The 25,663-nt window shown below is 32.7% G+C and overlaps 1 protein-coding gene across 1 annotated transcript in view; it reads right to left on the bottom strand.

The window, feature by feature from the left end:
• Window positions 1-23,005, bottom strand: part of DNAI3 (dynein axonemal intermediate chain 3) — a 116,973-nt gene extending 93,968 nt beyond the window's left edge. Inside the window, exon 1 of the mRNA XM_051999214.1 lies at window positions 22,595-23,005. The gene's annotated coding sequence lies outside the window, so the exon portion shown is untranslated. The remainder of the gene's footprint in view (window positions 1-22,594) is intronic.
• Window positions 23,006-25,663: the final 2,658 nt, after the last annotated feature.

Genomic DNA, 25,663 nt, shown 5'->3' with positions numbered 1-25,663 from the left:
AAGTTCAGTTAATTTTGATCCCCACATAGAGGAGAGAGCCAGAACAGAGAACCAAAGGGTTCCTGTTTCACTACAAAAATGAAAAGAGAACAAGGTTAAAAGCCTTGTGTTTGGAAGTCTCTCCTACTTGCTGCCAATCCAAGGACCAAGGAAAGCCACATGCTTCTTTTAGCCATCTTTCTTCTTGTTAGGATCCAGCTCAACTGCTCCACAAGGAGGTCATAACTCTTACTTACACATTACAAACTCTACCAGTTCTGAAGATCAATGGAGGCAACATTAGTTATTGTTATTTTTTTTCATAAAGACAACAATAGTGAATCAAAACAAACCCAGTCCTCCTCCATAAGTGACCTGCTACGAACAGCTATTTCCTGAGACATATTGTCCTAGCTGAAGCAAGTGATGGAGGAGTGATTTTTCTATCTTGTTTCTAACAGCAAAATGATAATTTTGTGTCAATTAATATCTATGCTGTTACCATAAAAGCTAAGAACAAATCTCATATTTAAATTTTTTTATGATTTTCATGATATTAGGATTTTTCATGATATTATTAAGATAAAGTATTGTCAACTTATCAAGGGAATTGTTGGGTCAAAGAGCATGAGCACTTTGGGAACTCTTACAATATATTTTTCCATATCACACTTCCAAAATATTTGTAACAATCCATACATAATTTAATTTATACTCGAATATATTTAACATGTATTGGTCATCCTGCCATCTAGGGGAGGGGATGGGGGGAAGGAGGGGAAAAATTGGAACAAAAGGTTTGGCAATTGTCAATGCTGTAAAATTACCCATGCATATAACTTGTAAATAAAAAGCTATTAAAATTTTTAAAAAGAAAACTATCTTTGCATATATTTTGAAAATAAAAAGCCGTTATTTAAAAAAACAAAAAACAATCCATACACAGTCTCACCAACAATGTAACAGAGTATCCATTTTTTCCCAAGATCCTAACAACACTGAATATTAAAATGTTTCACTGTCTTCATCATCTTAGTGGGTAGTAGTTCCTTCAGGATGTCTCCAACTGATATCTTTTCTGATTTCTGGGGAATTTTAGTATTTTTCCCTATGGTTATTAAAAATTTTTTGAAAAAAAAAACACCTCTACGTGACTCCAACAATGAGATGATTGATGCTAGTGATCTTGCGATTTAGAGAGTCATCTACAACTCAGACAACTGTGGAAACTGAGTGTATATAGCATTCTCACTCTTTTTTTTTTTGTTGTTTGTTTGCTTTTATTTTCTTTCTTATTTTTTCTTTTTAATTTGATTTTTCTTGTGCAGCAAGATTATTGTATAAATATGTATATATATTGGATTTATATATATTTTAACATGTTTAACATATTTTTTGATTACTTGCCATCTAGGGGAGGGAGTGGGGAAAAGGAGAGGAAAATTTGGAACAGAAGGTTTTGTAAGAGTCAATGTTGAAAAATTATCCATGCATATGTTTTGAAAATAAAAGACTTTAATAAAAAAAAAATACCTTTCTTTATGACTATTTCACCATTGTGGAATGTATGTTGTTCTTATAAATATGTATTAGTTCCTTAAAGGATAAATATCATAATGTTTCACTATCTTCACCATTTTAGTGGGTTGTTCCTTCAGGATGGCTCCACTGATATCTTTTCTGATTAATGGGGAATTTTAGCGTCTTTCCCCATGATAATTAATGACTATATTTTCCTTTAAAAAAAAAAAAACCCAAAACCAAAACTCTGTTTATAACTATTTTACCATTGGGGAATGTGCATTGTTCTTATAGATATGTGTTAGTTCCTCATAGGATCAAGGTATTAGATTTTTATCTGATATTTTATTGAAATAGCCTTTCCTAATGTTTCTTTTCTTTTTTTCTTTCTTTCTTTTCTTTTTTTTTTTTTTTTTTTTTTGGAGATAATGTTTTTTGTTGTGCTAAATTTTTTTATCTTGGATAATTAAGTTTCTCAACTTAGTCTCTGATAATTCCTCCTATTTGTTTGATAGATAAGAGTTTTCACCCTTTCTATAACTGAGATAAATGTATTATTTCATATTCTTCTAATCTAGAAAAATATTTTCTTTTATATTAAGATTGATGATGCAGTTAAGAGTTTATTTGGTATATGGTATGACATATAAAGCTATATTCATTTTTGGTGCTCATAAAACTATCAAATTTTCCTAACAATTTTTATTACACAGTAGTTCTATTTCCCAGAATTTTTAGACAGGTTTATCACTAACCTAATATAAACATGGATTCTGTTTCTTGGTCCTCTGTTTAATTGATCTATTTCTCTATTTTTGTCAGCACCAGACAGTTTTAAAATTGTTGTTTGATGGTACATTTTGAAATATGGTAGGGTGAATTTCCATTTATGCATCCTCATTTTTAGAGGTCTTGATATTCTTGCTGGTCAGCAATCCCATATGAACTTTGTTATTTAAATTCTATGGAATAACAAATATGAAGTGGCTCCTGCTTAAGCATTTTCAAATCTGTCATGCAGCTTCTGGCTGGGGTCCAAAATCCTAGTTGAGGGACGTTGGGCTTCTGATTGGTGACCATTTGCATCATCTCATCCAGACCTACCACTGGAGGCTTGTGGTCATTTCCATGATGTACCAAAATTTGGATACTACCCGTTTCCCCTGACCACATCTCCTGACCACCATTCTCTTGACTCTAATTCTGAGAATGTCAGTCAAATCAACACTGCTATTCCTGCAAAGGATGTACCAATCACCGCCATCTTTCTGACTTTTCTCTAAAACATTTTTCCCTGACTCTTACTTCCCATGGCTTATCTTCCTTTATACTGTCAGCTTCTTAAGGACAGGAACTATTTTGCTTGCTTTACTATTTGTGTACCATTAATCAGCACAGCAAACAGGAAAATATTTAATCAAAGCTTTTTTTTTCATTCATTCTTGGTATCTGAATCGTATTTGCATTAAATATTTTATGAATTTGTACTGACATCTATTGAAATTGGGATAGCTACGTAGAGACAGGAAGACCCCAGTTCAAATATGGCCTCAGAAACTTGTTAGTCTTGTGACTCTGGGCAAATTACTGAACCTCTATTTGCCTCAGTTTCCTCAATTAAAAGAAGAGAATAATAATACTTAACCTTGCAAATTTATTATAAGGCTTAAATGTGGTAATGTTTGTAAAAATGCACTCAGTACAGTGCCTGGCATATAGTAGATTCTTTATAAAGACTCTGCCCCCTCCCTTATTGGCAATTCCATTATATTTGTTTGACCAAAATGAATAAGAAGTATTTTGACAAAATCCCAGAATCCCAGAGCCTGAATTTAGTCCAAAATCACACATGAATAACAATCTTCTTTATTCAATTAATCAGTTTATTGGCATTTATTAAGTGTCAAGTTTTGTGTTTAGCTCTAGGGATACAAAGAAAGGGAAAAACCACCTATCCCTCAAAATATAAACCCCACTCTCAAGCAGCTCACAGTCTAAAATGGAGAAGTTCCATACCAAAAACAACATACAAATAAGATGGCTACAGAATAAATCTAGGGTAATGTCAGAGGGAAGATTAAGTAGGACCAGGAGAGCATCATAGTTGTGACTTAGAGCCAACTTGGAAAGTCAAGAGACAGAGAGGAGGAGGGGAGAGAGAGAGAAAGAGAGACAGACAGATGTAGATTCATATCTGGATGGGGGGGGGGAGAGTTCAAGCAAAGTCATTTACTGAAATGATACAGCAAGGATGAGCCCCAAAATATATGTCTCCATAAATCCAGAGCGCATTATCCCACAAAAAGAATGTCTGGAGGAAAAGGGGGCAACTGTAGTGTTTACAAGTAGAGAAGCATATTCAATAAGAGATTCAAGTGGCCGAGACACAGGGCTTGAAGTCTTTCTGGAGTCTCTATTATAATGTTTTAAAGTGTTTTTGACATAAATGAATGTTCTATTTTCTTAATAAACCCTTCAGGAGCTGATGCTGCGTCTTCACAGCTGGGTTGCAGTCACCACTGTTGCCAGCTTGGGCTCAGCTGATCACCTACTGGGGTACAACTAGACACTTTGAGAAAGAAAATAAGAGAACACTCCACGGGACCAGCAGAAATATCAGCTGTGGTGCCCAAGGTGCCTGCAATATCCTAGCAAGGATCCCAGCTCCTGGTGCCAGGTTCTTGACATCTCTCACTGACAATACTTTATTCCATTGTACTCTACCATGTCCTTCAACTGGAAGGAGCCCATCTTGGTGCACAGCCAGAACAGCTTTTAAGAGCTGGCTATTTAGGCTCTGCAACTCAATTCTTGAAGGATCAGTTCTTCCTTTTAAAAATTCTTCGGCTCTCCTGTTTATTCTGTTCAATCAATGGGTGGAGAAAAGGGAATGGGGCAATGCCATTGCCTAAGTCAATCCTTAATTCTCCTTGCCTGACCCTTTCATATGCAAATGTAATGAAAGTCTGAAAAGGCAGTGCCCTTACAATTCCATTTTCTTCATCTAAAGATAAACCCTTACAATTTGTAATTATGTCAAGCAGATTGAGGGAATTTAATTCACCAGGGGTTTCCATCAATTCCTGCCAAATATGCATTATCTCACCTGATACTCACAATATCATTGTGAAATAGGTGCAATTATTATACTCTTTTTAGTAGGAACACGTTTCACCATTCTCCTGTTTCTGAATATTTTTTTCATATTAAGGAAAGAGCCTTCTATTAAAATGTTTTAAAATGTTTTTGACATAAATGAATGTTCTATTTTATTAATAAACCCTTCAGGAGCTGATGCTGCATCTTATGATTTAATATTGTCTTTATTTTTACTCTTTTTGATATGATTTATTATATTGATTTTTTTTTATTAAACCATCCTTGCACTATCATTATTATAAATCCTACTAGGGTATGATGAATAATTTTTGATGTCCTGCTTTATTCTATTTGCAAATGTATTATTTAATACATATACAGCAATATTTATTAAGGATGATCCATTATTATCTTCATCTCTAATTCAAAGACTAAGAAATAAATTATAAACCAAAACTACTAATAGTTGAAGTATTAAAGTTTGAAGTATTTATTAGTGACATTTTTGTTTTTAATTTTTTCTCAGTTTTATCTTTGTTCAATTTAAGAATTAAAAACCATGTTTATTTCATCAAGGGAACTGAGTAACCTATTGCTTTTCTTTGTATTTTCAAACAGTCTGTGTGCATAGGACTTATTCTTTAAATTTGGCAAACTGTACTTAAGAAACCCTATACATTTGGTACATTTTTGTAAAGTAAGTTTTTAATGGTCCTTGTAATCTTATTTTTTCTTTTGAGATTTTATCGATAGACCAATCAATGGACTATTATCTATTCTACTGAAATTATCCATTTCATCTTTTGCTAACTTTGGTATTTAATATTTCTGTAAATAACCATTAAATTTATTTGTCTTTATTAGAATAGGCCTGTGGATAGTAATTTGAGAATTCTCTTAAGTCTTTTTGTGCTCAGTGAAATCTCCCTTTTCTAATTCCTTAATTTCCTATACTTCAGCAACTAGGTAGTTTGGTAGATGGAGTGCCAGGTGTGGAGTCTTCTTTCTGAGTTCAAATTCAGGCTGAAACACTGACTAACTGTGTGACCCTGAGCAAGCCACTTAACCCTGTTTGCCTCAGTTTCCTCATCTGTAAAATGAGTTAGAGAAAGAAATGACAAACCACTAAGTATCTCTGCTTAGAAAACCCCAAATGAGATCACAAATAATCAAAAACTGGAATGATGAAAACAACAATTTGTATTATTTAGCCTTGCTCTTTTCTTAAAAATGAAATTTTTCTCAAGGTTTATAGATTTTGTTAGGCTTTTTGGAAAAAAGTCATATCATTTCAAATGTTTTCTTATTTTTTCTTATCTTAATCTCTGGGTTTTAGTTTCTACTTTCTGTTGGCTTATTGTTTTTCATTTTTAAAGTACAAAATCAGCTCGAGTTTCTTTTTATTATTGACATAAGCACTTCATGCTATAAATTTGTCTCTACATATGACTTTAGCTGCATTCCTTACATTTATATATGCATTTGCAGTCATATATTTTAGTTTGCTATTTTTGTAATTTCCTCTATAATTTAATAAATCTTTTAAAAATGTTCCACATGAGTCTATATCAATAGTAACAGTATTATTTAATGCTAGATTGAATTATTATTGCATAATGACCCACAAATCTTGTGAATAAAACCTATGCTTTTCAATATTTGCTTAAATCTTCTTTGTGACTCAATATGCGAACAATTCTTTTTGTGTACATTCAATATGTGCTCTAAAATGATGTCTTTACATTTAGTTATATTTATATATGTAATATATAGGTACTAGTTTTAATACATTATTCAGCTCTGCAATTTCTTAATTTTTTGCTGAATTTAACAATTATGATATTAGATGCTATCATCCCCTAATGGTAGTGATTTTTGGAGCTACTTCCCCCTCACCCCGCAACACTTGCAGTTTTTTCTTAAAAACATTTATGACATAAGTATGTGGGTATATGATACACATCCGTCTATCTATCTATCTATCCATCCATCTATCTACTTTGATGAATCAGCGATCTCACTGATGTAGGTCCTCCTTCCAATAATGCAGATCACAATATGTAATGTTTTGGTTTGGTTTCTGGAGGTCTTGGGACCAGCCTTCATTTCAGCAGAGTAATCACAACAAAAATAGCCAGAGATAAAATCTAAAAGTCTTTATTGTTTCCATTACAGTCTGTCTCCTTGCCTGGGGCCTAGCTAGCTTTCTGGAGGCTCTTAGGAATGGGTCTTAGTTTCAGTGGAGGAATGCAGGAGCTCCAGCCTCCAGTTCTCTATCTTCTCCGAATCTTTCTCTAGGTCTGACTCTGACCTCTTAAATACTCTATTACAATTAAATCCATTCATCATACTGAGTATAAGCCAATCATTATATCACTAGGGAACTATTATTTGTTGTAAGACTAATTCAATCATACTGAACTAAAGAATTATTAATCACCATGCTAAACTAGAAAACCATTGTCTTATCAATTCCACTGAGTCAACAACTTTTTGTAAGAACTCTCCAGAGTTCTGGCCCATTACAACAATACATACAATTTTCCTCTTCTATGTGTTAGTTGTATTCTCAAAATCCTACATAAGAAGTCCCTGCAATATACTGAGGACTTTCATCTGAGTCAACATTTTGTGGGCACCACAGTAGCAGATAAGCTTTTTGTCTATTAACCACTTCTCTTTCTGTACAACCAGCTTAATTTGGATTCCTTGTGGTAACTGTTTTACATTATCTCAGTTTCTGTATGAAGAAACAATAAAGTAGAATTTTGTACAATTAGCCAGTTTTACATAAAGATATAATCTGCTATACTGTCATTGTTTTGCCCATCATGAGAAGTCTGCCATGATTTTTATTGCTGTTAGCCTTTCTTCTTGAAACTTGCAGAATTTTATCATTGTCATGGTAGTACTGGGATTTAATTATTATATGCCTTCAAGAATAGAATCTTGAGTTTTTCCTTATTGGATTCTGAGGATACAACTAATCTGTATATTAATATTTATTTGTTTTCAGAAATTTCTGATGATGCCAGTAATGCTGAAATCACTCTCAATCTATCCTCCATGTCTAAGGAGGTTCTTTGTGTTTTCTACTTCCAATAACTCAGTAAATTTCTAATTTAGTTTTTCCACTTATATTTCCTGCAATTCTATTTTCCACTGTAATAAATCTATTATCAATTGATTCTATTAATTTTGTTCAGGTTTTCTATTATTTGCTCTAAATTAAAAATGTTACTTTCCCAATCTCTTTTTAATCTTTTCAGCCCTAGCTTTATTTGTTTTCTGATTATTAAATTTCTATAAACTTTTCAAATTTGGTCTTGTGATTTTTAACCAGTGAGTTTTTTAAAACATTCTTTAAATACATTATTTATACCATTTGAGAATGTTCTTTAGGATGTCTTGCATTCTTTATGTTCTTTATCTACATTGTGACTGACACATTAGCTGTCCTACAATATTTTAAAAATTGTATCTTTGCTCTGCTTTGCTTTGTTCATTTTATGTGTTGTATGTGGGTATGTGTTTAAAAAACAAATTATCTTATTTTTGTAGTTTTTATTGTAATTTTTTGAGGGATATATAAAGAGCATTTATAGATTATTCTTTGAAAAAAAAAGGTTTTCCAATTACATGTAAAATTTTTTTTTAACAATAATTTTGACCATTTTGTCCTGTGAACTTAACCTATTCCACTGATTGACTATTCTATTTCTTAGCCAGTACCAAATGGTTCTGATGACCATTGCTTTATAATATAGTTTTAGATCTGGTATAGCTAGGCCATCTTCATTTGCATTTTTTTTTCATTAATTCCCTTGACATTTTTGACCTTTTGTTCTTCCAGATGAATTTTGTTGTTATTTTTTCTAAGTCAGTAAAATAGTTTCTTGGGTGTTTGATTGATATAGCACTAAATAAATAGATTAGTTTAGAGAGTACTGTCATCTTTATTATATTCGCTTGACCCATCCATGAGCACTTAGTATTTTTCCAGTTGTTTAGAACTGACTTTATTTATGTGGAGAGTGTTTTATAGTTTTGCTCATATAGTTCCTGACTTTCCCTTGGCAGATAAGATTCCCAAATATTGCTGTTGGAATTTATTAGTGATGTTTAAAAATTCTGATGATTTATGTGGATTTATTTTGTATCCTGCAATTTTGCTAAAGTTGTGGATTATTTCTAATAGTTTTTAGTTGATTCTCTGGAATTCTCTAAGTGTATCATTATATAATCTGCAAAGATGATTTAGTTTCCTCATTACCTAGTCTAATTTCTTTAATCTCTTTTTCTTCTCTTATTGCCAAAGCTAGCATTTCTAATACAATATTGAATAGTAATAATAATGGTAACCTTGTTTCACCCCTCATCTTATTGGGAATGATTCCAGTTTATCTCCATTATATATGATGCTTGCTGGTGGTTTTAAATAGATGCTACTGACTATTTTCAGGAAAAGTCCATTTATTTGTATACTCTCTAGTGTTTTCAATAGGAATCGATGTTGGATTTTTTAAATGCTTTTTCTGCATCTATTGAGATCATCATGTGGGTTTTGTTAGTTTAGTTATTGATATAGTCAATTATGCTAATAGTTTTTTTAATATTGAACCAGCCTTGCATTCCTGTATAAATCCTATATAGTCATGATGTATCATCCTAGGGATGACTTTCTAACAATAATTTTGAAAAAATCCAAGTTTACTATAAATTTTTCCAGTCTCCTCTTTTCCTTCTTATTTTGGCTGCATTAGTTTTGTTTATACAAAAGTTTTTAAAGTTCATGTCATCAAAATTATTTGTTTTAATCTAGATTCTTTTTTTTTTTTTTTGGGCTGGGAAGTTGGGATTAAGTGACTTGCCCAGGATCATACAGCTAATAAGTATTAAGTGTCTGAGACCAGATTTGAATTCAAATCCTCCTAACTGCAGTGCTGGTAGTCTATGAACGTCAAAGAAGTTATAAAGTTTGAAATGTTTTCCCAAAACTCTATTAGCTACTGAGGTTATGAATTATGTGAAACCTTCCAGGATTAAACATTCTCTCAGAACAACCCATAAAGCTTTACACAGTTCATGACCTTGACATTCAACTAAATCTCCAGAAAGCATCTGAATCTTTATGGCTATCCTGACCCAAGACCATATTCTGATGTAGGGATTACAGATCCATGAGTCATTAGTGTGATGTATCATATCCAATACTTGAAAAACATGGCGACTAATTAATACATTCTTGCAGATAAGATCCCACTTGAGTAATTAATACTTAATTAACAGGTTAATTAATTGATCATCAAATGGATGAATACCTTTCTATAACTTTAGAAGAATGGTATTTCTGTAGGTAAATCCTGGTTTTATGGAACCAAAGAGCTATTTTCTAATACTCTGTAAGTGTCCCTTGCTGAATCAGTATAACCAGTAAGTAGAAATAAAGACTAAGTAACTTTGTGAGGCTGCTGTGACAATAGTTCTGTGACCTCTTCAGTGGGAGTTTGAGGGTACCATTAGATAGGGAAAACAATTGTTGATTGACTGAGTTCTTGCACATGACAGCATCGGAGTTAGGAATCTGTGGGAGAGACATTATAACAATGCTTTCTTTTTTCTCCATCTACCCTTGGTTTGAGGTGGATGGAGGAAATAATAGTCAGAGAGCAGTAGCTATAGAATTATGTATAATATAATATAATGACATAATATAATGTGTTTTAGCTATATATTATATATATAATTATAGCTATGTATTAAGAATGAAAATAGTGAAAAGAAGAGAAAGGAAGAATTCTAGGAGTGGGAAGGAGGACAATAGCTCCAAATTTGCTCCTGAATAGAAAACAAAATATCATTACAATAATGAAATTGGCCAATATGGCTAAATTATTTGGCTAATGGGGGAAAACTCAGTTATTTAATTTGTAAGCAAGCATAATGTAACACATAGTTGCTAAATACTTTAGGTTAGATATAAATTCAAATCAGTAATTCTGACTCAGTTCAACTATCCTAGTAATTAAGTAATAAATCACATGAATATAAGAAACACATACTTCTGAGATTAATCATATCACTATTTTTAGAAAAGCAATGTACAATACACTATATATATCGAGTTACTCTGAAAGAAGAATTAAACTGGAAAAAAAAAAAGAAAATTTTTTTGAGTTCCATCAAATGATCATAATACATTTTCTTTTATAGAGGTAAAAAAAAATGAATATCCTTGAAACAATAGGAGGGCAGTGTAGACCTTTAGAGTTAGGACATAAAAAAGAAATGGGAAGACTCAGAAAAAGGTGCTGAGAACAAGGTTCTACTTCCTTTTTTTGTCTACAATTAATGCTACTTCTCTGTTTGGTCTCCCTTATTAAAGAGCCAAGGCTGTCGTGGCATCTTTTTATCTAGAATTCTTTAAAAACAAATGAGATAATCATCTGTTAAGGTTAAGGTTGGTCCTACTTGAAGGACCAGTGCTAAGTGGATTGCATAAACTATTACAGTTTCTTTTTTCTTTGAAATTTTATATTTAGATATATAAGTCCTAGTTTAAAGAGACAGTAGTGAAAATTATGTATTAATGACTATTTCTCACTTAGTTTACGTTATGATTCTAGGGAAGAATTTACTTATTGATCTTTAATTGATCATTACTAACATAGGCAGTTTGAGCTGTTTAGGGTATAGATTCTAGTGATATGAAAGGAGATTGGAAGAAAGCTAATAGGCCAGTTCTTAAAATTAAGACTTAAATGCAGGGTAAGAAGTTTATTTTTATTTCATCTTTGGTCACTAGGGAACCCTAAGAGATTTTGGAGAAAGTGAGTGACATTATCAGACATGCTCTTTAGAAAACCACTTTGACAATTGAATAAAGAATGGATGGAAAAGAGTAAAGAATATAGACGTGGAGTACAATTTAGAAGGTTTATTGGTATGGTATATGAGAGAGCCTGAATCAGGCTAGTACCCTTGGGAATGGAGAAGAGAGGAAGAAGGTAAGAGATATTTTGGAAGTGGAAATGAAAAGACTTTGCACCTAGTTTGATAGTAAAGTAAGGAAAAGGGAATAATTAGGAGATGATTCTAAGTTTGGAAACCTAGGTAATTGGAAGACTGGTGTTGCTGGCCACATCGTCTACAAAAGTAGCATTTTCCGGTAGATAAATGTTCAAAGGATATGAACAGGAAGTTTTAATAGGAAGAAATCCAAGCTATCAACAGTCATATTAAAAAGTGCTCAAAATAACTAATAATGAAAGAAGTGTAAATTAGAACAGTTTTGAGATTCTACCTCACACCTAGGAGATTGGAAAATGTTACAAAAGAGGAAGGTAATTAACTTTACTTTTGAGGCACTGCCTCATACTCACATATGCAATGTTGGTAGAGCTTTGAATTGGTCTAGGAAGTCTGGAAAGCAATTTGGAATGATGTCCTAAAAGTTACTAAACTGTATACACATAGACATACAACTATTAGGCCTATAACATAAATAAATTCAGAAGAAAAGGACTTGTATGTACAATAATATTTATAGTATTCTTTTTGAAGCAATCCCAAATTGGAAACTAAGAAGATGCTTATCAACTTGAGAATGACTAAATAAAATTTGATAAGTATAATGGAAAAAAACTTTACACTTGATTATAGAAAAATAGACATTTTAAATGTATTCTTTTCAGGTATAATATATTATGCTAATATATATAATATATAAGGTATAATATAATAATATTTAATAAAGGAACATAGAAATATAGATTTAAAATTAATTGGAGACTAAGTAGCCTAATCTTAAAGAATGAGTGGGTTAAAGAACAAGTCATAGAAATAATTAAAAAAATCTTATTAAAGAAGAATGATAATAATGAGACAATATACCAAAACCTAAAGGATGCAGTGGTAATCAGAGAAAAAAAATGTATCTCTAAATTCATGTATCACTAAAATAAAGAGGAGACCAATTAATTGGATATGCAATTTTAAAAAAACTAGCAAAATAACAACAAAAATTTCCAATCAAACACCAAGTTGGAAATCCTAAAACATATAGGTAAGATTAATAAGATTGAATGTAAGAAACCATTGAATTAATAAAAAAAAAATTAGGAGCTGGGTCAATGGAAAAAAATAAAATAGATAAACCATTGGTTAGTTAATATGACTAAAAAACAAAGAGAAGAAAAACAGATTACTACTATCAAAAATTAAAAGGATAAATATACAACTAATGAAAATACAATTAAAAAATTTAATTGGAGTTACTTTGCTCAATTATATGCCAATAAATTTAACAATTTAACTAAATAAGATGAATAATTACAAAAATATAAAAGGCTTAGATTAACAGGCGAGGAAATAAAATAGCTAAAGAAATCTAAAAGAAAGTGAACAAGCTATAAATTAACTTCATAAGAAAAAAAGTAACAGGACCAGATGAATTTACAAGTGAATTCTATCAGACATTTAAAGGCCTACAAATTGCAGAATTAGATAATTTGGAATAACAAGCAAATAAGAAGTCCTACACCAAACTCCTTTTATGAAATAAATATAGTGCAGATACCTAAATCAGAGCAAAAACAGAGAAAGAAAATTATATACAAATTTCACTAATGAATATAGGTGCAAAAATCCTAAATAAGATTAGCTAGAAGACTACAACAATATATCAAAAACTATACATTGTGATCAAGTGAGATTTATGCCAGTAATGTTTTAAAATTTAAAAAAATTTATTGATATGATTAATTATATAAATAAAAAGTAGCAGAAATCATAAGATTATTTCAATACTTGCCAAAAAAAAAAGCTTTGGACAAAATGCAGCACTCATTCTTATTAAAAACACTTGAAAACATAGGTATAAGTGGATTTTCCCTAAAAATGATAAGAAGTATCTACCTAAAACAATCAGCAAGTATTATTTGTATTGGGGATAAGCTAGAAGCTTTTCCAATAAGCTCAGGATTGAAACAAAAATACCCATTATCACCAATTCGTATTGTATAGAAATACTAGGATTAGCACTAAAAGATAAAAGAGGAACTTAAGGAATCAGAATGGGGAATGAGTTAATAAAACTCTTTTTGCAAACAATATTATGATATACTTGGAAAATTCTAGAAATTCAAATCAAAAACTGATTGAAACAATAATTTTAGCAAAGGAGCAAGATATAAAATAAACCCACATAAATCATCAGCATTTCTTTGTATTATCAACAAAACCCTACCAAAAATGATCAGAAGAGATAACCCATTTAAAATAATAGTATACAGCACAAAATACCCGAGAATATACTCAGTAAGAAAAATCCAAGACTTTCATGAACATAATTATAAAATACTTGTATACAAATAATAAATAATTGGAGAAATGTTCATTTTTAATGGATGGGCAAAGCCAGTTATAATAAAAATGACAGTATTTCCTAAACTGATCATTCAATGTCATTCCAATTAAAATTACCAAAAATTATTTTATTGAGCTAGAAAAAATAACAAAATTCACTTGGAAGAACAAAAGGTTTAAACTATCAAAGGAATTAATGAAAAAATGTAAAGATTTCATAGTATCAGATCTTAAACTATATCATAAGGCACTAATTATCAAAATTATCTGGTATTGGCTGAGAAACAAAGGCGGATCAGCAAAACAGAAACTTTTGTGTTTAACAAATGTAAAAATTTAAGCTTTGGGGATAAGAATTCACTATTTGGCAAAAATTGTTGGGAAAACTGGAAAACACTCTGGCAGAAATTGGGTATAACTTGATAATACCATTTACCAAGATGACGTCAAAATGAATACATAACCTAAATATAAAGAGAGATATTATGAGTAAATTAGAAGAACATAAAACACATTATTTATAAGACTTAGAGATAGCAAAATTTATGAAAAGATAGAAAGCATTATGAGATGTAAAATGGATAATTTTGATTACATTAAATTAAAATGTTTTGGACAAATAAAAACAATGTACCTGAGATTAAAAGAAAAAAACCCTCTATAGTCAATTTTTCAGATAAAAACCACATAACTAAAATATGTAGAGAATTTTGTCAAATTTATAAGAATATGAATCATTCCCAGTTGATAAATGGTCAAAGGATATAAACAGGAAATTTTTCAAAGAAGAAATTAAAGTTATACATAGGCATATAAAAATGCTCTAAATCATTTTTGATTAGAGCATAGCACATTAAAACAATTTTGTGATACCATCTCACACCTATCAGATTGGCTAAAATGATAGAAGGGGGAAATAATAATTTGTTCTAAGAGTTTGACAGTGAAAGAAGAGAAAGACATAAACACCTTTGACAAATGTCTTCCTATTTTATCTTTTCCTTCATTTTTACAATCAGAGGATTATTAATCAAAGTTGTATCTACTATTATGTATCTTATGTCAAATTACAAGTGATATATTACATAGCATATTATTAAATGTTATCTATTTTAAAGCATCTTGTAGGTTATCAACATAAACATCAAAAACACTTTGTCAGAGAAGAACTTTCGACAAGGCATTTTACTCCAATGAATCAGATGCTTTTTATAATCAGCAAACAATAAGCATGTAAGGGGGATACTGTATTAAACTTTAAGATAAACCTTTCAGTCAATTTCATGATTTAAAAACATGGTCATTTATGATAGCATGGTCAGCATGTTCCTTTTTTGAACTTTTAGTAGGTTTGCAGATTATTTTTACAAAAAAAAATTGTAGTGACTAATCTTGTTTCTATTTTAACAAGATTACCAAACTTGTAGATCAAGAGAATGCTGTAGGTAAAGCTTACTGAGATTTTAGCAAATTTTAGGCAAAGTTTATCAATGCTTCTTTTATGGACAATATGGACAAATGTGCAATGATTGTCCAAATAAATGATTCCGAAATGAACTGAATGACTGTTGCTGTTAATGGTTTTAATGGTTTGTCCATTTGGAAGGATATTTCCAGTGTAGCAAACAAGGAAATGTACTTACTTGGCCCTATGCTATTTTAGTAAATTTATTAATGACTTGGATGAAGGCAGAGACAACATGTTTATCAATTTTACAGATGACACAAAGGTAGGAAGGATTGTTAATACTTTAGCTGGCAGAATCAGGATTTTAAAAGATTTTGACAAATCCATAACAATGAAATATAATTTTCATGATTCAAATAAATAATATGCTTTCTAAAAGTAAATAAATGAAATGGCATAGAACATAAGAGGCTGCCCCTGAAATTAGAAATCAATTGATCAATCAACCAACAAGCATTTTTAAATGCCTACTATGTTCCAAGCAGTATTCTAGGCACTGGATTTACAATCTTGATCTTTAAGGAACTTAATTCTACTGGAAGAAGTTCAAATTCTGATGGATGGGACTTTTGGGAAGCATCCCAGCAGTGGAGGGTACTTCCTCAAGAGGAGTTCCCTAAACAGATGAAATCACAAGTTCAGACATTTTCTCTTCCTTTAAGCAAACAGACCCTAAGAGCTTTGTCTTAGGATAAGAAAAATCAGTTTCCAAAATAAAATATGAAGAGTAGACATGGTGAGGTAGCCATTCATTTGAAAAATATCTAGTGGCTTTAATGAAATACAAAATCAAGCTGAATCAGCAATGAAATATGGAAGTTAAAAAAAGCTAATATGATATTAGATTACATTTTAAAAGACATGGAATCCAAGACTAAGGAGATACTCATGCCATTGTATTCTATAGAGTATAAGCTTCATCAAAGTAGAAATTTTTTTTTGCATTCAAATTTCTAGCAATTAGCACAATCTCCTGAGCGTAGGAGGCCCCTAATACATGAATGTCAGATTGAACTGAATTGGACTGGACTGAATTGCCCTGAATTGCCAGACTCTCTGGGGATCCGACATCCTTCTGCTGGGAATTGGGATGACATAGAATGAGGAGATTCAATGAAGCATACATGGACATTCCATAGTTGGTTCCTGCTGGCTGACCACATGATGCAGGGGCTATAGCCTCTGAGGCTCCCCATGTTCTTAATAAAGGTTATCATCTTCTTTTGATTTTTTTAATTGATTTTTTTAATGATAGCTTCTTATTTTCAAAACATATATATGGATAATTTTTGACATTCACCCGTACAAAACCCTGTGTTCTAATTTTTCCCTTCCTTCCCACCCTCAGTTGGCAAATGATCCAATATATGTTAAATATGTGCAATTCTTCTATACATTTTCCCACGTTTATCTTGCTGCACAAGAATAATCAGCTCCAAAAGGAAAAAAAAATGAGAAAAAAATACAAGCAAACAACAACAAAGAGAATGCAATGTTGTGATCCACACTCAGTTCCCAAAGTCCTCTCTCTGGGCATAGATGACTCTATTCATCACATCATTGGAACTGACCTCAATCATCTCATTGTTGAAAAGAGTCACGTCTATCAGAATTGATCATCACATAATCTTGTTATCATGTACAATGTTCTCCTGGTTCTTCTCATTTCACTGAGCATCAGTTCATGTAAGTCTCTCTAAGCCTCTCTGCATTCATCCTGCTGGTTGTTTCTTACAGAACAATAATATTTCATAACATTCATATACCATAATTCATTCAGCCATTCTCCAACTAATGGGCACCTATCCATTTTCCAGTTTTTAGCTACTACAAAAGGGACTGCCACAAACAGTTTTGCACATGTAGGTCTCTTTCCCTCCATAAAGATTGTCTTCTTCAGCTACTTTTTCTTTGCCTGATTGCTCTTGATGGAATTTGATGACTACTTCCCTCCTGGTAGAGCTTGGGAGTTCCAAAGTGCCTGCTCAATGTTTCACTTTGGTTTTAGTCAGTTCAAATATCAAAGCCCTGAGGAGCCAGGAGTGACCTTCAGACCCCAATCCAGTGGTAGCTCAGACAAGGACCTGTGCAACAGCCTTGAGTCATGATCTTGGTGAGATGGACTTCAATTACATGGACAGCCATGTCCTGAGATGCTTTAGGGAAGAATGGTCCCCAAAGCACTGGGAGAAATGTTTGTACTTTTTTCTTTCTATATCTTGGAATTAAATATCCCTTTGTAAAAATTACTCAGTGTTAAGTTAAGTTAAAGAGAACTGGATTATAGTCACTGACCCCTAACAATGGGTGGGAGCTAGAAAGGGCTTAAGCTAATGGCACTAGAGACCCTTCAGAGATCTTCAGAGGACCTAGATTCTTTAGGGGTAGATGCAGCAGTCCTGGCTGAGAGACAGCCAGTCAGAGGAAGCTCACCATATGTCAGATAAAATACATAGAATTACAAAGGAAACCAATTATATAAAATATAGTTATCGCAATATTTTTCAAAAAACAAGTTACCGGACCCCAGGTTAAGGACCCCTACCTGACGGCAATTTAATTCTGTTTACAGGTTTTGGAAGCAAAGGAAGCCAGTTTTCCAATAATACATCCTAGGACATTGGAAATGAATTAAGGGTGAACAGCTTCAGGAACACTATAGACTTTTCTCATTTACAAATATTAATCAGCTTTCTGTGTCAAAATTATTGACCAGGCACCAAGGGAAAAGGAAGCACAGTTTGTACCGTTAGCTTTAAAGGTCATGAGCATTCTTAATTAACAGGCAGAGCCTCTAAGTTGCTAGGAGCCATAAATGAAGAAAGTTCATTAAATGAATACAGTGTGATGCATGTTGTCTAACCCACTGTGAAAAATGACTTATTTGGCAGCAGACTGGGTCACTTTAGGACACATTTGTATTTTAGAGAGATTATCGAGTTTACTGCAGCACCTGCATAGAGAAAAATGAAAATGACCCGTTCTTAATGCTTACTAGCAGAGTTTCAACCGCAGTGCTTATTTATTCAAAACTTCATTTTCCATCCAATTTTTCAATTGGCATTGGTCACTTGAAAATACATTCCATATATAAGATAACTCTCCAGGAATTATAGATGGATTTGCTGAAAATAAATTAGAAAGTTTTTATACATGTCACGCATTTTAGTTATTTGAGGTTGTTTCTCCTGAGTTTATGATTAATGAAATTATCATGGCAAAAGCTGAGAATGCTGGTTATCATCTCACTTAGCCTACTTCTCTAGCTAAGAAATCAACTTTTCCCTCTATTCCTACCTGAATTCTAAGAGTTGCAAAACTGAATGAGAATAAAATTTCACTTCTTTACCAAAGAAATGTTCTTCTTTTTATTAAGGATGTTGCCATGTTTCCAGACACTATCACTCTTGACCCTTTCCTCTCACTCATTCACCTATTCAATCAGTTGCCAAATATTCCCAATTCTACCTCTACCCATTCTCTATGTCACATAGGCCATCTCTGGCCTGGCTTACTATAATAGCTTCCCAAGAAATGTCTTTGAAGTCTGACTCCAAGTTTATTTTCCATGCTAACAGTCACAAGTGGGAGGGGAAAAGATCAGATGATGGGTCTGGTTGTCGAAAGAAGGAGGTTTGGGTTTATCTCATGAATAATTCCAAATTTCAGAAGTGGGTTCTATTCTTTCAAAAGAAAGGGAAAATCCTAAATAGTGTGTCTTTTAGAGAGAGACCTGTCTGTCTCCTGGATTTGGAAAGAGCATTTGTGAAGGACTAAAGCCATGACATGGGGTGGTAAGGGATCTGGATCTTGCCTTCTGTTACTCTCGTGAATTATTTGGATGGTACAGATCCAGTGGACAGTGGGAAGTGCCATCAAACAACCCTTTCCTTTCAGGAAAGTCAAATTCCCAAGGTGGCAGTATAAATTTGGGGAGCTTCCTTTGGTTCCCTTCCAAGGAAAACAAACCACAGTGTGTTAATATGAAGTAGGAGCCTACTAGATTCCTAAGGGAAAATAGGATTCACTAGAAAGGTAGAAGAAATATATAAAATATATATTGTTGCACATCTATACATAAATATATAAACACATACATGTTACATATATATACAGATACATATATTTATATACATATACATATATATAAAATAAAAAATATATATACTGCTATGAGTCCTTTGAGAGTTTTTTCCTAACATTCATTTATGAACTCCCATAGACAACTTACATTCTCTTCATTTTATATGGGGATGCAAAAAAGACTGTTTTGTACCCATTATATATATTGGGGAAACTAAGTGATACAGTGGACAAAAACTGGACCTAGAGTCAGGAAAATTTAAATTCAATTGCAGCTCAGATGCTAGTTATGTAAATCATTTAATGCTTTCTACCTCAGTTAACCCTTCTATAAAATGGAGATAATAATATAATAACTCTTACTTCCTAGAGTTATTGTGAGAATAAAATATATATGTAATTGCTTAACATGAGACCTGGAACAAGGGAAATATTATATAATTATTAACTATTATTATTACTTAAGTGCTCATATGGAGATTGAAGTCCCTATTACTTATATATGTGGAGATCTAAATACAAATTATATTCAGAAATTTTTCACAAATAAACTCTGAGTGGGGCCATATTGAACAAGTGAAACTGATATTCTGGATACTGCCCCCAGGATTGTACCAGACTGGGAAATCCAGGATTCAAGGAACTGAATATATCAATAATACAAAACAGAATAGGACAAGTTAAAAAGAGAGATTAATACCAAGTATTCCACTAGGTCAATCAACCAGAAAGTACTTATTAAGTGACAGTTATAGACCAAGCTCTATTCTAAGCACTAGTGGTACCAGTATAAAGAATGAAAAATGCTTCCTCACTAAGGAGCTTACATTCTCTGAATAAGGCAAGATTAATTGATGCAATATATAATGAAGAGTCATAGTAGGCTTTTGAGCAAGAGAGTTAAGGATAAAAATCAAAATTAATCAATTAATCATAAACATGATTAACTAATTAATTGATCATAAATTAATTTATCATAAGCATTTATTAAGAACCTGCTACACGCCAAGCACTGTGCTAAACACTGGGGATACAAAAAAAAAAGGGCAAAATTCATCCCTTCCCCTCAAGGAGCTTAAAATTTAATAGATAATGTACAAAAATACATATACAAATGTATTTTGTATATCTTGTATAGTATTAAATGAGGAAAAACACTGGAATTAAGAATACAGAAATGCATTAAGATGTTTTCTAATGCATTAAATAGAGCCACATTTAAGGTGATATCCAGTAGTTTTTTTGGTAAGGATGTTCTTTTTTAGAGGTAATCCATTAAAAAGACAAGATCTTGACATACTGTTGAAAGCCTTATGTAGCTGGTCAGTCTTTGTATGGTTTCACGTGGCTTATCATCAGGTACATTATACATTTTTATTTTTAATAAATTGGTGCAACCAAAAAAAAAAAGAACAAAACCTGCTCACTCTTGCCCCTGAGCTAGCAGCAGCTAATTGGTAACTAAGGGGATCAATCAACTAATTCCACCAGAGGCTGTGCTCTCACCTCAATTATTCAGGTATTTTTTTTGATAAGAAGAAAACTGGCTCAAGACTGGGCAGGGGGCTAGAGGCTTTTCATTCTGTTCTGCTAATATTTTCCTTTTTTTTAAACCATATACACAGAATTCATGGATGCAGAACAAAAATCAAAAGACTTTGAGTTTGATTCTATATAAATACAGAGATCCCAGGGAACTATTTCCTGGAAGATGTGAAATTTACACTGTCTGTGTTTCTAATATACATTATTCATGTCTCAAATATTTATCAAAGGTATCCTTCTCATCAAACCCAATGGCCTTTTCTCAGGTCTCAGACTTCCTTGATGCATCTGTACTATTTGTTGTTGTTATTCAGTCCTGTCCAACTTTTCATGACCCCATTTGGGGTTTTCTTGCAAAAATACTGGAGTGGTTGGCCATTACCTTCTCCAGTTCATTTTACAGATGAAGAAACTGAGGCAGAGAGAATGACTTGCCCAGAATCATGTTGCTTGTGTTTGAGGTTGAATTTGAACTTAGGTCTCCCTGACTTACTTTACATAGGTCATTTCATTTGATCTCCACAAAAATTCTGTGCTCTGTTATAATCATTATCATCATCATCATCATCATCATCATCATCATCATCATCATCATCATCATTATACCCTTTTTACAAAAGAGAAGTTAGAAAGCGGTTAATGAATGGCCTAATGTCACTGAATTAGTATCTAAGACAGGATTTGAACTCAGGTTGCTATTCCTCTACCCTGCCCACTATTTCATCCTATTATCGGGCATATTAAAAGCATGTGCTGGAAAGAGTTCTGGGATCTGGATTCAGACAACCCCATTTCCAGGTTCCAGTTCTGACATTTCTGAGAAATGGAGCACAGAAAGACTTTTGAGTCTCAGTTCCCTCATCTGTAAAATAGAGGAAACAGTTTTTACAGGATTTACCTTGCAAAAACCTCATAATGAAGAAAAGGTATAACCACAAAGTTCTACATAAATGTAGAATGTTATTATTAATCAATGCTAAGTTAGTTAAAGCACACATCCCTTCTTTCTGTGAACAATGGAAAAACAACTTCTCAAGAAATGAAATGCGGTTGATTGGACAATTATGTGTTGAGAGTGTCCAATTATTTAATTTTAAAAACAAAAATAAATATTGGTATGAATGCCTTTAAATGGGCATAGTAAACATAAAAATACATTTTTAAACTTTATATACACTATCTCTTCTAATCCTGTAAAGTGTTACAGATTATCTCCATTTTACAAATTGAGGTTCAGAGAGGTTAATGGCTTGCCCAGGATCACACAACAAATAAATGTAACAAAAGATCTTTCTAACCCCACCTTAGCATTTGATCACTCCATCATCTAGATAATATTAATAACTGTAACTTTGTAATAATTAAGTTACATTCTTGACTTAGTTGGATACTGGGAGAAAAATGCACTGGGAACTTTAAAGCCCTTGTAAAAATTATATTGTTTCTTTAAATTATCCCTTAATTATTATTGTTATGTTTTGTTTTGTTTTAAGTTTTTTAGGCTCTCCCTTCCTCCCATGAAGATTCCCTTACCTGAGTTACTACAATTGAGAGAAAAGAAGTCTTGTGAACTCCTTGGAGAAAACTCTTTGGGTAGACACGCCCCAAACAGTCAGCCTCCGGTCGTTGCTAGGACGCATTAGTTGCTAAGAAGATAGGGGCGTGTCCCACTGGTATCACTCCTTGGCCACTCAGTGATGAGGCCTTCCAGAGGAGATTTCTGATTGGTTGTTATCGCGCAGACAAGGTTTAGACTACAGACTAGGACTACAGTGCCCAGCATGCAATGCGAGTCACTGGGCTGATGTTTGTTAATTGCAAATTATGGGCAGTGAGACTAAGTGCTTTCCATTGATGTCTTAAACACTGGTGTGAGGAACTGGCTGTCCTAGCCTGAAAAAGAGCTAAAATCTTTTGGATTGGGAACTTCAAAGAAAAAAAGAATGGGAAAGATAAAGTAAAAGAGTTAAGAAAAATACAATTTTTCTTATAAAAAAGATTTATAAAAACAGATTGTTTTAAAATTATTGTATTGTTATTATCAAATTCTCATTTTTTTGATGGAAGGACAAGTCACTATCCTGCTATTTTTCTTGTATATTTAATGTTCCTTCACATTTTAGCTTACATTCCAAATTTTTACAGATCTTCCTGATTTTTCTTCTTTCCCTTTGCAATTATTCCCAATTTATCCTGTGTATATCATTTGAAAATTTTTATTTTCATGTTGACTCCCACACAGACTGTGAGCTAGCTTGTAGGGTTTCCTTGGTATGTGTGTGTGTATGAAGGGGGCTTGCCTTTCTTTGTATCCCTAGGCCTTTAGTACATTGCCTGACACATAGTTAATGCCTAATAAATGCTTGTTAATTCAGCTTGTTCTTCAAACTACAGTATAAATGAATAAAATGACTGTTTTCTGTAAGTGAACAAAAGCTTTGGAAGGTAAGCCCATCTTTTGTAGCATTTTGGGAATAGTTCCTGAGTTTTGCTTTCAAAGAGAAGGAAGTTTCATGAATTCCTGTTTCTTACAAACACAAAGAAAATGTTTAAAAGGTCCTGACAACTTACTAGCAAATGAAACAGCAGGGATAATTTACACCTCATTCTTTTCTTACATAGTTTTAATTTCTTCTTAATAGGCCTTTATGCTGCATCTTTTGAAAGCTTTTCATTCCGTGAAGATAGTTATCATCACTGTAACCTTGATCCTTTTGAAGATATTGTAGATATCATCATCATCAACAACACCATTATTATTGTTATTGTTATTCATTCAAAAAAATCTCATGTTTAGTGGACATAGAGGGCCAGTTGTGACAGCAGAAAAGTTCTAGACATAGTGACTGTATAACTCTGGAAAACTCACTTAACTTCTTACTGCCCCTGGGCAACTTCCTAAAACTATAACTTCCCAATTGCTGATCTGCATTGCGAGGGGAAGTTTCCATATTGGATTATACCCCACAAATGTAAAATCACCAGGACTCACTGAAAATCCCACCCAGTCCAACCACTCAAAAAAATCCCATTAAATCAAACACTACCATTATTTATTATGAGAAAAGGAATTCTCTCTTGAGATTTCCAGACACCAGAGACAAGCACTTGAATGAAAAGAAAAGGGAGACGCTATCTTTTGAGAAAATTGGAAGAATTTCTTATAAGATAAAAGTCAGTTAGACTGGAATTAAAAGAAAGAGCAGAAGAATGTTCCCATCTCTTGCTCTAAGCTAAAATCAGGACCAGGAGAGCACAAACTTTTTGAGGACAAATTCTTTTCCATTTCATCATCCTATTCCAAATTGCCTAGAATTTAATAAATACTTGTTGATCTGCCTATCCTAGAGGGGTTGTCGTTGGCAAAAATACTTTGAAATGGTTTGCCATTTCCTTTTGTGGCTCATTTTACAATTGAGGAAATTGAGTCAGACTAGGTAAGTGATTTGCTCATGGATCTTAAGTGTCTAAGGCTAAATTTGAACTCAGGTCTTCCTGGATCCTGATATGAAGCTCTATCTACTTTGTCACCTATCTGCTCCTCTATAGTGGGTCCTTATCTAATTCCAAGTGGAAAGAGATATATCCTCATTGGAAGCTACTCTAAAATATACAGCAAATGCTAGCTAGATGGTTTGATTTGGAGTGCTAGGGAAAAGAAGGGAAAAAAAAAATCAAGAGGGATGAATGGCAGGAATTTTCCATGTTTATCAGTTAATAGAAAGACAAGAAAGTTGCTTCTTTTTGAAAGAAAACCTCCACAAGAAATCTCTCTTCCAAAAGACATCTTCTGCCAATTGAGGGAAGAAAGATGGGATTCTGCAGGGTCTCCCATTTAAATGTTCTATGTAACACATTACTCTTAGCTTGTTAAAAAAAAAAATGTCCCCTTATCTCATGAAAATAATCCATTGTAAAAAGTACCTATTCACAAACTCCCCACTTGAGGCACTGAGGAAGCAGATTAGATCTCTTCAAATAATAGATTCATTTTATGCTGTGATTATGAATACTTGTGGGAGTCGTTCACTGAAACTCATTTCTCTGGAGGCTGATTTTTTTTTTAATATATAATTTCAATCTCCTGATTTGTAAATGGGAAGAATTTAATAAAGGAATGTAATCAGCTTCTGTAATTACAGCCTCTACTGTAATTTGTTACACCCAAGGGTAAGTGAAAATATTTCACTGGCTAGTGATTTGTAAATAAATAACATTTTGGAGGATTAATAACCTTATGTGAAGGCAAGATTATTACTTGGTATACAGAAAGATCATATAGGACTTTTCAGAAATTAAATAGGAAATAGTAATTTCCCAAAGAGCTCTCAATGTGCAGGATATAGGAGAAACTTTTAAAAAATTTTCCATTGAAAGCCAAGGTATGTCGATCCATAACTACACAAAATGAATCTATGGAAATTATTTGAAGAGATCTAATCTACTTTTTCTGTGCTTCAAGTGTGGAGCCTGGGGACTTTATTATTAATAAATTTGAGATGTGTTTATATCAAAACACTCATAATTTTCTTTCAAAGATTACATTCTATATGATACTGACAGGTTAGTTAATAAATAAATTTTCAAGTAGATTTGATTTTT

This window comes from Antechinus flavipes, chromosome 4 (assembly GCF_016432865.1).
Source record: "Antechinus flavipes isolate AdamAnt ecotype Samford, QLD, Australia chromosome 4, AdamAnt_v2, whole genome shotgun sequence".
Classification (NCBI taxonomy): Eukaryota; Metazoa; Chordata; class Mammalia; order Dasyuromorphia; family Dasyuridae; genus Antechinus; species Antechinus flavipes.
The sequence above is the reverse complement of the archived record's forward strand: the minus strand, read 5'-3'. Positions and strand labels throughout refer to the sequence as shown.